The sequence below is a fragment of the Pteropus alecto genome, unplaced genomic scaffold (assembly GCF_000325575.1).
Source record: "Pteropus alecto unplaced genomic scaffold, ASM32557v1 scaffold50, whole genome shotgun sequence".
In the NCBI taxonomy this organism is placed as follows: Eukaryota; Metazoa; Chordata; class Mammalia; order Chiroptera; family Pteropodidae; genus Pteropus; species Pteropus alecto.
The window spans coordinates 6680487-6695756 of NW_006431918.1; positions in this window are offsets into that span (position 1 = coordinate 6680487).

Genomic DNA, 15270 nt, shown 5'->3' on the forward strand with positions numbered 1-15270 from the left:
GGGCCTTAGAAGAAAGGCCCCAAGATGATAAATCATCTTACTATCATGACAGAACATTTAGAGAAAAGGCTTCTGAGTATTCAGGACACCTGATCATGCATTTAAAAAACGTTTTTTAAGTTTCAATATATGAAAAGCTATGCGACAGATAAAAATGAAGCAGTTATTAATTCAAAATAGTATGTGGAAAAACACAAGCATAGTGCACTGTTTAGCCCTGCACCGAGCCATATTTATGTAGCCATAAAAATGTAAATACTGATTAACGATGTTGCTAAAATTTCTGTAGGGGAGAGGAGGGAAGTGGAGTAGAGGGAGAGTTAAATGCTCATCTACTAAGAAGCTATTAATGTCTAAAATGAAAAAAACTAAAAAATAAGAGGATAAGCAGAAAAGGATAAGGGATGCACATTAGAAGAATTACCTAAAAGGGTTACTACTGTTTGCCTTTGTGGTTGGGGGAAGGTGATGGGAGCTTTATTTTGATATGGTTCACTCTTTCGCATTACTTGGCTAAAAATATATATTTCTTAAAGCAAGGCCAAAAAAAAGAAATCAGTATGGCATTTTTCAGAAATAATGACATATCTTTACCCATGCTAGTGAGCATCCATAACAAGGCAATGCCCTAGCTAGTCACCATGAGTCACGTAGTCTCAGCGCAAAACAAGTGATCCTTCCGGAGGAGTTCCACAGCAAAGGAGAGGTTAGGATGGGGCCGTGTGGGGGCAAATTACCTCGGTTCTCTTTGTCTCTGTGTTTTTTTTTCCCCCTGCAAAAGGGGCCCCAATAATAGTCGCCTCTCATTAGGCTGCAGGAGGACTGAATAGATGATGCTTAACATAGTCTCTAGCTCATGAGCTCTTAATATAGTCTCAAGGTGAAAATTAACTTAAGATTGGAACTAGTAGGACCTAGAGTTTTAGACTTCAGGTTCTGATCTGAGCATGTGCTGGTGGACAAACCGAGTTGCAGCCCCATGTACCTTATATCAAGAGGACTAGCCATTTCTGAGGCCCAAGGACATAGCCCCTCTTTTCTCCTCGACCTTTTCCCATCATCTCTTTCTAACTAGCATGGGTTTTACTAACAAATTCTCCCACCGGGTATCTTATGCATTTTCTCCACTTGGAAATACTTCTCAGGATTATGAAAATGACTGAACTTTTCATAAAGTGAAGTTAAGGGGTATCTCTTTAGAAAATTCTATTTTTCCCTTTAAATTCTAGATCAAAATTTCAAAGAGGCCAAAGTGGGGCCAGTAGAAGAAGCAATGAGCTGGCAGAACTTCCTTTGTGCCTGTATTAGGTCTGCTGAAGGTGAGTGCACAATTCTCTTGATGCCAGGCTTTTTTCATACCTGGGAAGTACGTGGTACCCAGCCCAGCTGTGACAGGGTGTGTGTCATTCCTGACCTCCCAAACCTGCCTAAAACGGTCATCGGCATTGCATGTGGAGTCTTCATCTGCCCTGGCTGCTCTCTCTAAAGGTTCTAGAACCAGCATAAGCCTCAGAGGCCCATAGGCTTGGGGGGCCGGGGTGAGGCTTGCTGCTGTCAGCTCAGCTCTTCGGCTGAGTCCTAAGGTCTAAATGACGGACAGACAGGCTGATCCTCTTAACACAAAGCCCCCAAACCACAGACATTCATTTCTGCATTTGGTGGTGAGTGGTATGTAGGCCCAGTAGCCACGGGCTATTTATTCATTCATGTATGTATCACTGTGGCTTTCTGGTTGGTGACCTTGACTTTCTCAGAAAGATTCCTGGAGGTTTCAAAATAACTAAAGGGACCACTAGCAAATTTTTTCTTTTTTTAAGAGCTACTTAACCATCATTTGTCAACTAAAATCAGTTGTTTGTTGAAGTGGGTAACTTCATAGTTTTCTGAGGTTATCAGTGACTATTCAGAAGATGTATCCTCAACTTTAAAGTATGTGTGAATAGATCAGGCCCTAGTTTCAGTACCCTCAGAGAATTTTGTTGTTGTTGTTAAACAGCATTCAGAGGCCCGGTGTCTAATTTAATTAAGCAACTCTGCTTCATGAGAAGGGCTCTAATGAAAGAATCTCTTAAGTATTGATTTGCTGGTTCTGGAAATCAGCCCAAGGCCCCACATAGGTGTGCCATGTTGGAAGAGAAACACCAAGGAGCGAAGTGCTGTGAACTGTCTTCTCTCAGAATCCAAGTCTCCTGCTTTGGTGAGTATAATTCTTTACAAGTCCTAGGAGAGGGATTCTGGCTCTATGCTCACCAAGGCCTCTCCCTACACAGCCCCTCCAACTGCAGGGCCTGAGCCGACACACGCCCAGTGTTTTCTCTTTACTTCTACTCAGCTAAGGAGCCATTGCAATGGGAAAAATAAATTAGAACTCAATTAGACTGAGATTCAGAGTCCTGGAAGCATGACCGCCGCTGAGCATTACTGGTTGTTTTATGTCTCTGCTGCCCGGCCTGGGGTGGGGGGTGGGGCAGGGTGAGAATATACTCACCCACAGTATGTTCTCAAATTGTTAAAAAGCTCTTCCTTCACTCTTTTCCCTTGCTTACCCTGAAGAAATCCAAATTAGAAAACTTAAGATAATCGGCAGAGGCAAACCACAGATCAACTTGGGCTAATATCAGTAGCAGGGAAGACCAATTAACAAATTCATGAATTGTGCTGTTTACACTTCTATTCCTAAGGTTAATTATGCGATCAAGGAATAGCTTTTGCCTTGATTACAGGGCCCTTAGGAAATAAAAGTGTGTTTCCACTTTACAAGTATGTTTGCATTTCGGTCCTGCATTGATAGCAGGAACTGGGCTCAGCAAATATTGCCTTACACACAGCTATCATCAAAAGAGAGGGTCTTAATTTAAATAGCTTCAAGACTAGGTGTGTAAACAGATGCGTAATTCGCACAAGCGCTAACACCCACCTATGCATCTCTCTCTCTGCTTTCGACGACTGTCAGTTCTTTTCAGATGCTGTAAACTGGAGAGTGCCAAGGGACAGGTCTTTTTCCATTATTCCCTATGGGGAAAATCAGTAAAATTAGCCACTTAGCCTTAAATTATATGTAAAGAAAAAAGAAGCATCACCCACATTCTCAGGGGGCATGCTCAGAAAGTCTGTTCCAGCTCCCTGTTAATAAGGGCAACTTACATTTTTGAGGGGTGACCTCATGGCAGATACCTCATGTGAAATAGTTCATGTACAATAAGCCCATGAGGGAGACACCATCGTTATCATCATCTTTCCTTTACAGGTGAGGAAACTGAGGCATAGAGAGATGGTGCAAGTTGCCCACGACCGTGACAACTAGTCAAGGCAGGATGTGGACCCAGGCAGTCTTGCTCCAAAGGCTACACACTTATCCGCTGGGTGCTGCTGCTTCTCCCTTTGGGCCCCTACTTTGGTGCACAGTGGGTTATTCCAACCAATAGGAGAAGCACACCCAGAAGGTATATTGGGCCATTTGTAATCTTCAAGTCAGCTGTAAAAGTTACCTCTTCTGCCTACAATCGTTTCCGAGTATTCTGACCCAAAGTAACAGAAAGAACACTGGTTTCCTTGGCGGCTGCTGAAGGCGTTGTAGAGAAATGACCAGAGATCTCGGCAGGCTGACTCCCCGCTGCCTTGCTGGGAGGTGCAGGCTGGCCAGGAGGCGCCCGGCGAGTGCTTGTTGAGGCTGGGTTATCCTTGTGGCCACACGGCCGTGCCTGGGCCGACGCACACCTCGAGTGGCAACGTGGATAAATGAAGAGATGGTTTCTTGGCTTTAACAAGGACTCGCCACAGGATCCTGTGGATTAAGATCCACGTACAAGTCAACCCATACCTTCCTCTTCACAAGAGCGCCTACCGAGAATGAGAGGCGGCAAGTACAGCTGTGTGTTCAGGCTGTAGACCAGACTGCAAGAAATCATCAAGTCCAGGCTCTGCTGCTTATAGCCAGGTGGCCTCAGGTCTGCTACTTACTCCCTTCGTCGATGGCCTGTAGTGAAGATGAAATCGGATAATCCAGGTAAAGGGACTCAAAGTGGGCCTCTTGAACCAGCAGCAGCAGCCTCACCGACGAGCTCCTCAGAAATGCACAGTCTCGGATCCCGCCTCAGAACCGCCAAATCAGAATCTGTATTTAGTCCTCCAGGCCATTCACCTGAATGGTTCATATCAAATACTGCACTTCGAGAAGTCATGGTAAAGTGAAACGCATGACCACTATTAGCTGTAATTATATAGAGGTCATCTGCCATCTAAGTAACTAACCTCCTGTCAAAATTAAACGGCGCCACTTTAAAATGGAGCTGGAGCTGCCATCCCAGAGGAACTGCCTATACATCTTACGCCTTAAATCCCTGCAATATTAAAACAGGGCAAAATATTCTTTGGACTGAGACTGAAGTAACATCGTGCCCCAATGAAATTGTTTGCAAAGACAGCAAGAAAGTAGTTATAAATTGTCACTATAATTTATAACAAATAATTATCACTCTAAAGCATCACTATGATTTATAAATTAAAATCATTGTTTAGAATTCGCCATCACTGTTGGTTTATATGCACCAATAGAAACGCCTTCCTTCTGTTAATGTTTGCTCCCCTTCCCTTTCTCATGAGGGCCCACTGCCCTTGTTTCCTAATGGGAACACTATCTGGGATTCTGCCTGAATCAGTGCGTCCCCAGTGGCTATTCGTATTTATCTCAAAGAAATGCTTGTTGCCTCTCACTTTGAAAGGCCTTTTATTTTTACATTAACACTCAGCCTCACCTTTGTGGGAATGAAGTGTTAAAAGGGGAAGAGACCCTGAAAATGAGGTGCTAGGCCCAGGCTGGAAGCCCCTCCCCACCTCCACTGTTCCTCATTTTCTAAATTCTCAGAGATGAAGCGAGAATACCCGAAGAAAGTGAAGGCGCCTTTCTGGGGAAACTGTTGGAAAAATCCGAAGTCAGGGAAACAAACAGCCATAAAAGGGGTAGCTTTTTTAACGGGCAGTGACAGAAGCTGGCAAGTCATTACTGATACCTAAACTAGGAAAGCTTTTTTATTATTATTAGTATTTTTTCACCACGACCCAAGTCTACTGCCAGATTGTGGCTTTTAATTTAAGTGTACAGTTACTGCTCGAAAGTGACTCACAGGCCTTTAAAGAGCCACTCTCCTGTAGAAGTCTGTTTAGAATTTAGAGGGTTTGAAGATGAGCGTTGGGAGTGAGAGCATTTGACAGTCTAAGTGTTCAATCTCCCAGGTACTTCGATATTTTGCAGTGAGAACCGGTGTTCATTAAACTGTACGCAAATTAGAGTTCAAGCCAAAGATATGAAGGAAGACATAATTAGCATATGGGAGCCATCCACCATTGTTAGACTTAGGTGAGAAGTCTTATACTTCATAATTAGTTCCTCGCACAAAAGAAAATTATACTATTGCTTTATGCGAGCTGCTGGTGCTGGGTCATCACACGCGATTTACAATGAAATGAAGCAGAAGTCTGCGAGACTGAGTTAAAGCTTTAATTTTCCTTTTGGGTTTTTCCTCTATTTTATCTTTAGAGGAAACGGAAATGGTTTGATAAATAGAGTATTTTGCCAGTCAATAAGTGAAAAAGCCATTTTTTACCAAGTGGACGCTGAATTGCTGCTGTGAACAGCAGAAGCTTCCCGGGAGTTCAGAGAACAGGCACGCCGCCCTTCGGGAAAACCGATTTGCAGAAAAAACGTTTGCAGAAAAATCTGGCCACCCTCAGGTAAGGTGGTTCTCAGTGGCTTCTGATACGCCCTGTGGCCTGTCTCATCAGCCTGAGTTCCAGGCAGAACTTTTGGGAAACAAAGAAATCGAACTCCCAGAGGAAGATTAGTCTCATCAGACGAACCGAGGCACCGCCGACCTGGCGGCTCCCGGAGGAGCTCGGCGAGGAATGAAACGCCCACTCCTCCCTCGGCCCACCCTGTACAACTTTATTTTCCAATAGCTGAACTAGAATCCCGAGGGAGCCATGCTTGGGTCTAGAACTGCCGCGCGCCCTGCTCTACACCCCTCTGAGGATTCTCCCCACCCCCGGGCACTGTGAGTTGAAAGTTGGGGTGAACTTGAAAGGAGCTGGAAGACGGTGGTAGACCAGCAAGGACCTGCGGGCGGGCTGCGGAATGGGACTCCAGTTCCCCAAGTCTGCAGGGCAGGCAAGGGCCTGGACTAAAAGGGAAAGGTGTGGAGGCCAAAAGCAGCCAAACGGATCCTTGAAAGCGGAGCGGCAGCATGGTGGCTTCCTGGAGGGGCCGAGAGAGGAGGCTGGAAGCCGGCCAAGAAGCTGGGGCTCGGCTGGCGCATCCCATTCTGGCGGACCTGTAGCCCCGAGGTCTGACTTTGCAGGAGAGGTCCTACTGCGGCTCAACGGGCTGGGAACACGGCCCTTAAACTAAAATAATGGCAGCAATAATATCCTCCTCTTGGCAAGGCCATTTTTACAGTGAGTTTGAGAAACGGGTGAGTTTTATGGGTTTTACCAATGAGCAAACAGAAGCTGAGTGCATGTCTGCCGTTTGCCTCAGGTAGTGGAGACTGGAGATTTTCCACTTAGAAAACTAAAGCGGGCCCCGTCTCCGCCCAGTCCCAGGAAGTTCTGGAAGCTGGGAATGTGTCAGACAGAAGGAGAAACTTGAGACGTGATTTCTGAGGGAGGGGGGGAGTAGAATGTCAGGAGAAATGGAGGAAATGGAGTTTCAGGGAAGCAGGAAAGGAATTACAAGAAGGAAGGATCCTGAGAAGGAGAGAGGGGCGCTGGAGCGGAAGGAAGCACGTGATCGCCCCAGGTCCTGGGCGGTGGGGAGCGAGGCTCTCCTCTCCTCTCCACCTTGTCTGAGTCAAGACCCTCAGCGACTTTCTGAAGCCTCGAGTATGGAGACCAAAGCCAGGATGAGATCTGGAGGCACATGGCACAACCACGCCGGAAATTCCTCCATCATGGAATGTGGGGCAGCGGGGCGGCCCCTGACCTGGGGACAAAACCACAGCTGGAGCCCGAGATTCCTTCTCCTGTATTTCCCCTGCCCAGGGCGGAGCTAGGACACTCCCTGGGGACACTCTCCCAGAGCAGGAGGGAGCAGTCCCGACACCGGTCTGGTTACTTGATTCTATGTGTCAAAGGAGGCCGCTGGTGGTGCCACCCTGGCCTTTGGAATAGGGAGGACATGGGGCCCCCAGCGGAAAAGTGGGGTGCCAGGCCGGACCACACAAAGCAATTCCTTCTGGAGCTGTCAGTGCATAGTGGTTTGATTTCACGCCTGTCCTCCAGCCATGCTCTTCTTAAAAGCAACATAAAGTGTTTTTTGATTGTTTTATAAAGTATATATTTTAAATTTAATATTTTCAATGGCTCTTAAGATATTTGCACCAAGACTTTGGAATCACTTGTTGAAACATTGATGGGGAATGTGGGGGGGAGGGAGTAGAACAGAGATATAGAGGAAACTGAAAGAAAAGTCCTTTCCCCTAGCACTGTAAGGGAATCATGAGAAAACCTCCCCAGGCAGCCATCTGTCCACTGTTTTGCCCGAGAACAGCAGCACCCAGCACCCAGCACCCAGCACCCAGCGCGCATGAGCTGTTTCCTGGGCTCGGTCTGTCAGTACTGGCCTCATCGTCATCAATGAACATTTCGGAAAGACCCTTCTAGTGCGGCAGATGAGGGCGCCCAAATCGCTGTCCCGGGGCTCAGTCTGGCAGCTGATCCATGATGTTTTGTAGAAGAAAGTGGGCGAGGGAGGGGGCCTGCAGTAGTAAACGAAGCCGACCGGGAGACTCAAGAGAGGCTAGAAACATAGGCCGGGCCCTGCCTGGCAGGGAGGCTGAGGACCCGAGGTAAGTCTCCAGCCTGGACCCCTACGGGGGACCGCCAGGGAGGCCACTGACCCAGGAGTCACCTCAAGACAACTGTCAGGAGCTGCAGAGATGGAAATGGGATAGGAGGGGCCTTGGACATAGAGAGACCAAACATTCAGATTTCCAGCACTGCCCTGATTCTTTCCAATAAAGATATCCCAGCATTTCTGATCTAACATCCTATGTACATTGCTAAGAAGCCTGAGTTCTACAAAATGGCATGCTAAAAAGTAATAGGGCTTATGGGAAAAATGGAGTTAGGGCAGTCCTAAAAATAATCTGTGGAACTTGGTAACTAGAGCACTAGCAATAACAATCACAACGCTAATAAAATATGAGCCCGGTTACCCTGGCATTTGCACTGGGCATCACCCGCTGTGTACTCTTCAACACCTTAGAGACAACCTCCCACCTCCTCCCCCGCTGGAGACCCCACTTCCTCCTCCCAAGTGTGGGTCCTGGAGGGCCTTCACTTCTACTAGAGGTAAGTTCCATCAAAATGAAAAGTCGAATTCAGGGTCAAGGCTTTCTTTTTAGAGTTTTTCATTTCGGTGGAAATATAATCAAGCTCCTAGATCTAACTCTACAAGAAATACTAAAGATCGACAAACATCTTAAATAGCATCATGATTATACAATTAGCCAAATCCATTGTAAACCCAACTGGAATGAACCAACTGTAAAAATTATTATTTTTTTAAAACAGGGAAAATTAAGCATGACTTGTAATAGATGATATTCAGGGATTAATATTAATTTTGTTGGGCATGATAGTGATACTATAGTTATATTTTTAAATATATCTTTATCTGTTTTAAATATATCTTTATCTGTTAGACATAAAAACAGATACAGGTGAGGTAGATATGTCAAAAAATGTTGACAGTTGTTAAACCTAAGAAATGAGTATGTGAAGTTTCTTGATACTATTTATTCTTCTGTTTAAAGATTTTTTGTAATAAAAAAAAAAGTAGGATCTCATCTTATACTGCCAGAAAGTAAGGAAGGGCTCAACAAAACAATAGAAAACAAAACAAAACAAAACAAAACAAAACAAAACAAAACACCCACAATTATGGTGAGCAGGCCAACTGAAAGAGCTCCCAACGGCCAAAGCTGGAACAAGTTGAGCAAAAAGAAAACAAATAAATAAAAAAATAGTACTTTAGACTATAACTGAAAGTATAAAGTAAATATTAATAAGTTCATACTGATATTCAAAAAATGATTGAATAAATAATGGGGGAGAAAAGACAAATCTGTGCAGAAGAATTCCAAATAATTTATAGGTTTCTGTGTACTCTGCCCTCAAGGAAGTGGGGCCTTACTCCCTAGTGGGGGCTGTGCAGAGTGACCTTCTTCCCAAAGGAAGAGTACGGAAAAGGAGGGGAAAGAAGTAACTTTGCAAGTGGAGAAACTTAACAAATAGTACCTCAGCCTGGTGGTGATCAAGGTCAACATCCACAGTGATAAGTCATGTTGATAATATATACCCTTAATATATGATGAAAATGGCACTTTCTTTACCTTAGTGATCTTCCTCAAAAATCTTATAACCAGTCTAATTACAAGAAAAACACCAGGCAAATCCCAATGGAGGAATGTTCTACAAAATACCTGACCAGTACTTTTTCAAAACTGCCAAAGTCATCAAAGGCAAGGAAAGTCTGAGCGACTGTCACAGCTGAGAGGAGCCTAAGGGGACTTGACGACTAAATGAAAGGTGGTATCCTGGATGGGATGGATCCTGGAACAGAAAAAGGAAAACAGAATACAGTATAGACTTCAGTTAACAGTCACGTATCAGTGTCGGTTCATTAATTGTGACAAACGTACCTTACTGATGTAAGAGGTGACCAGTAGAGGAAACGGTGTGGGGTACGTGAGAACTCTGTACTATCCTCACAATTTTTCTGTAAATCTAAAAGTGTTCTGAAGTACAAAGTTTATTTTAAAAAACAGGAGCAGATGAATTAGAAAGATATACTTGGCCCCTCAATCAAGCACTGTGACGGTGGAAAGAATTCAGACCAGTGGACCAGACGAAGTGGGATGGGGTGGAACGCAGGGAGCCCCGCCCCTTATCTCAGCCCTGCCCCCACACCCACTCCCAGCCTCGGCACCTCTGAAAATGCCCCCAGTTCACTCCCACCGTCTTTTACCACCGACTTCCCTGAGTACTGGTTTCTGATAACAGCTTTATTGTGATGAAATTCCACACTGAAATGTCCATCCTTTAAAATGTACGATCCGTTTGCTTTTCCCGCAGTCACGGAGTTACGCAGAGTGGCACAACTATTACCACATGTTCATTGCTCCAAAAAGACATACCATGCCCACTAGCAGTCATCCCCTCCGCCCCGCCCCCGACCCCCTCGCCACTACTAATCTACTTTCTGTCTCTATGGATTTGATGATTCTGAACATTTCCTACACAAGGACCCATAGAATATGTGCTCTTCTGTGACTGGCTTCTTTCACTTAGCATAAAAATTTCAAGCTCTGTTCGTGTTGTAGTATGTATCAATACTCCATTCCTTTTTTTTTTTTAAATTGCTGAATAATATCCCACTATACGGATGGATATACCATATTTTGTGTATCCATTTATCAGGTGATGGACATTTGAGTTGTCCCACTTTGGGGCTATTATGAATAATGCTACTATAAGCATTTATACATTCATGGATGAGTTTGGTAAGGTCATATATTTCTGTTTCTTCTGGGTATATATCTAGGAATGAAGTTTTTGGGTCATGTGGTAACCGTTTAACTTTTTGACGAACTGCCAAACTGTTTTTCCAGAGTGGCTGCACCATTTTGTAATCCCACCAAGAATGTATTAGAGTTCCAATTTTTTCTCAGCAACATTTCTTGTTGTCTTTTTATTTTAGCCACGCTAATGGGTGTAAATGAGGTATCGTTGTGATTTTGGTTTCTTTAATGACTATGAATTTGTGTACCTTTTCTCTCTTCTTTTTTTCCAGCTTTACTGTGGTTAATTGACAAATAAAAACTGCATATACTTAACGTGTATGACTTGAGATTTTGATATATGTATACACTGCAAAATAATCACCACAATCAAGTTAATAAACATATCCATTATACTAGATGTTGAGCACCTTTTCTTGCGCTTATTGGCTATTTGTCTATCTTCTTTATAGAAATCATTTGCCATTTTTAAATTGAACCATTTGTCTCTTTATTGTTATGAGAGTTCTTTATATTCTGGATACAAGTCCTTTAACAGATACGCAATTTGCAAATACTTTCTCCAGTTCCATGGTTGTATTTTTACTTTTTGAATGGTGTCCTTTGAAGCACAAAAGTTTTCAATTTTGGGATACGCGATTTGCAAATACCTTCTCCAGTTCCGTGGGTCGTATTTTTACTTTTCGAATGGTGTCCTTTGAAGCACAAAAGTTTTAAATTTTGATGAATTGTATCTAAGAAACCATCGCTTAATCCAAGGTCATAAAGATTTATGCATGTGTTCTACTAAGAGTTTTATAGTTTTAGTTCTTACATTTGGGTCTATGATCCATCTTAATTTTTGTGTATGGTCTTAGATAAGGGTCCAACTTCATTCTTTTGCATGTGGATATACAATTGCTCCAGCATCATTTGTTGATAGGATTATTACTTTCCCTTATTCAACTATCTCCTCGCACTTATTGATCAATTGACCACAAATGCAAGGGTGTATTTCTACTTCCTTGCTTTTTAAATAACTATTATATTCTTGTTACAAAAGAAATATTGGTTCATTGTAGAAGTTTTGGGAAATATGACAAAGAACAAGAGAGGATATATTAAAACATACTGTAATCTCATCATTTAGAGCAAACTGAGTTTTTAAAACCTGGTTTCACGATATTTTTGAAATAGTTTTTCTCGTAAATCAAAGACCTGGAGCCAGGGGTGGAGATGATCTGTATATCCTCAAAGCTGCTGGGCGATTCTGATGTGCATGTAGCCAGAGTTGAGAACCACACTGAGAAAGGCCGTCTTTGGGACATGCAGACGTGCTCAGATGAGCTGTGGGCATGAGGGTTGTGCCAGCATCCTGGGGAGTAAGCTGACGCAGGGCAGCATCCCAGCAGCCCGACTATCAGGGGCACCAGGGCACATGGGGTGTCCGATCTCCCACCCGCACATCCCCGCCCCTCCCACTGCTGCCATTCTTGGAGTAGGACGTTCAAGCTGCTCCTGCTCTGGTGACCCGCCGGCCCCCGGATCCAGCCTCCCTCTGTCTGTGCCACTGCTGCTTCTGCTTCTCTGTTCGGATTTCTTCCTAGTGTCTTTTTCTAAGTCTCAAATTCACAACTCTTAAGAGAAGAGCTGATTGGGTCAGCGATTTGAAATTCAACATGGAGTCCCCAGTACAGGTCACTGGAGGTGACCCTGTAATTTGTCATTAAAACTGGGATCCATTTGAGAGTGAACGTGAGGGCTGATCATAATTACACCATCATTTATACCTGGAGAAACCGGCATAAACTGAGACCGTCTCAGAAAGACTCGGATGTATGCTCGCCCTACGTATAAGCACTGATCTGCCTCAAGTTTGCTCTAGCATTTTCCAAATTGGGCTCTGTGCGAAGCACTACATATTACATCTTCCCTCTTCCCACCTCTTTTCTGGTGGTTTATAGTGCACATTAGCATATTAAAGGCTAAGAAGAAATCGGAGTCACTTAATTTAACATTTTCCATATTTATTTGGCTGTCTTTTCTTTATATAATTTGTGTTTGGTGGGTTCCTTTTCAGAATGCATTCCTGTTTTCACCTCTCAAGATCAGCCAAATAGGGCATCCCATCCCATCCCAGCCCCTCAAATTCAGTGACGGGGTCAGGAGTCACATGAAAGAATCTGGGCAAACGGGAGCACTGATCCCAGAACTCGCACAAAAGCTACCATTTTCTCTTTCCTCCTCTGGAATAAATAAGATCAAGATGAAATGACTGCAGTCATAAAGTGAAAACAAGCCTAAATATGCCACCGGCTCCCTGGAGGGCAGTGAAGAAAGCCTCTGCATCCCGCGCCATCTAAGGGGATGATAAAATGAGGGACCGCTCCGGCAGCTTCCTTGCAGAGATTAAAAATTGGCAATTATCCCTGCCAATGACCAACTCAGAGGCAATTCATAAGAAAAAATGGGGGTAGAGATAAATAAATTCCCCAGAAAGAAACAAGGTCCTCGGCGACACCGTCGAACTACCGGACGGTTTCACAGCTGCATGCAGCCCTGCCGTGGGTTATTAGCCAGTTATGCAACTTTTGTTCCCAAACCGGCTTGGTCTGCGTTCTCTTTCACTTACAATTTTAAAAACTGCTTAGGAAAAAGCCGATTTTGTCTTAATTTTCTAGACCACGGACCTCTGGACCAGGGCGGTGGGAGCAGAAGGAGGCGTCACATGTCACAAATGTAAGTGGCTAGTGAGGACAGCCCGCTCGGGAGAGAGCTGTGGTGATGGCAGGCTGAGTGTGTAATTCGGTATCTATCCGGCCATTTAGCACGAACATCGCTGTGTTGTATTCCATTGTATGCAATTATTATCCATTTACTTAATCTCTATTTTTCTTTCTTTCAAAAGTAATATAAATAATCCTTCGATGAGCATCTTGTGCATAATTGTTCATGGCCAGCTCTGATCAATTCCTTATGACTAATTGTGAGAAGTGGAATTGCTGGGTCAAGTGGCAGGACACGATCTTCAAGGTTTGTACATTCGTCACCCAACTGCCCTCTAGGACCAACCCATCAATTTGTACCCGGATACCCTCAGGTGAGAGAGTGTATGCTGCGACTCCACGTGACCATTTAAAAATCTTCCACGACTGTACGTAGGAATGAGCTCTCACTGTTCTAATATGCCTTCGTTTTATTGCGAATTGTCTGCCATTGACATGTATAGGTTAGTCCTAGTTCAAGAATCTAAGGAAGATCCACGGAGCATGCTGTCGACAAACACAAGGGGACGGCGAGCCCGAGCGGTGAGGCCTGCAGTGCAGCGCGAGGTGCCCAGCGAGCTGAGGCGCCTGCGACTCGGGTAAGTTTCGTCTCCCAGAGCTCTGGGGCCGTGAAGGGAGACAGCTGAGCGGCTCAGGTGAAAAGGACAGGGCACGAAGGAAGGGAAGCAGCACGGGATCCGCCAATGGATAATTCCTCTCTACAGAGAGACTCGGAGAAGACAGAGGGAAGGAAGAGAGAGAAAGAGAAGGAGAAGAACTCGGGTCCTTTCCCGAGAAGAGGCCGGTCCGGGCTCGGTCCAGCAAAGCCATGAAAAGCCGGTCGTCGAGGCTCTTCGCTCCGTATCTGAGGTGTTCCTCGAGGAAGGCGCAGGCCTGGTGGCCCAGGACTGAGGGTGCCAGGGCGGCCTGGGCGACAGAACGTGCCTCCAATTCAACACGGCCGCCCCTGCCCTTCCTAAACATAACACTCTGTGTCTTCCTCTTGTTTTCTCTCTTGGATTAAACACCCATTCTCATTTCAGAAACAAAATCATGTATTTTTTCATCTTTTGTCTAAGGAACAAATTCCACAGGAGACTGCTGAGGGCCTCGCCTGGACTTCTCTGCCCTGACCTGCAGAGCCTTTTCCTGTATGAACCTTCCTCTCGTCACCATTTGCCCGTGGGTTGAGCCTCCTGCACATACACTGCACCCCAAAGGCAATGGGGCCTAAGGTTGATTTAAAAAAAAAAAAACAAGCTTTTTTTTTCTGACTACAAAATACTTATAATAGCAAAATATAAACTGCAGATAATTCTATCAGCAAAGATAATGACTATTAACATGATATTCTACAAATCTGGTAGCTTTTCTTGGAATAAACAAATATGTAATCTTTTCAAAATGTGATTTGTAAAGATTTCTTATTCCCAGGTTCTCCCTCCCCACCCTTTATCCGCTTGCTCCAAGTAAAATGCGCGCCGCAGAGTTATGAGCTTATTGGAGAAAGAGACAGCGACGTTACTGCTTTAGAAATTCTCCGTGATCAACATGAAGGAAATTACTACCTTAACATACATTTCAAAGATTTCCTTTTGTACAAAAATGACCTGTCAGATGGCCCCTGCTTCCAAAGCTTCTGGGAGGTTATTGTGAAAGACATTCTCCCTTTCTTTTATTTAACACTCACAATTGGAAAATAAGATCCCATCTGGGTGGTCCCAGAGGCTGAGCAATGGCTGGGAGAACGAGAGGCAAACAGGAGCAGACAGGATGCGACCAGACGTGGGTCTCCCCTCTGTGGGAGGTCTCCAGACAGGCTCACAAGGCCTCTCTCCGAGGACCCAGCAAAGCCTTGGATCCCAGGTATGGCACTTGTTCTTGGTAACTTCTCTGGTGCCTCCTGCCCTGGCCACCTGGGCTCAGGAGGTACTTAAGTGCAAGTTTAC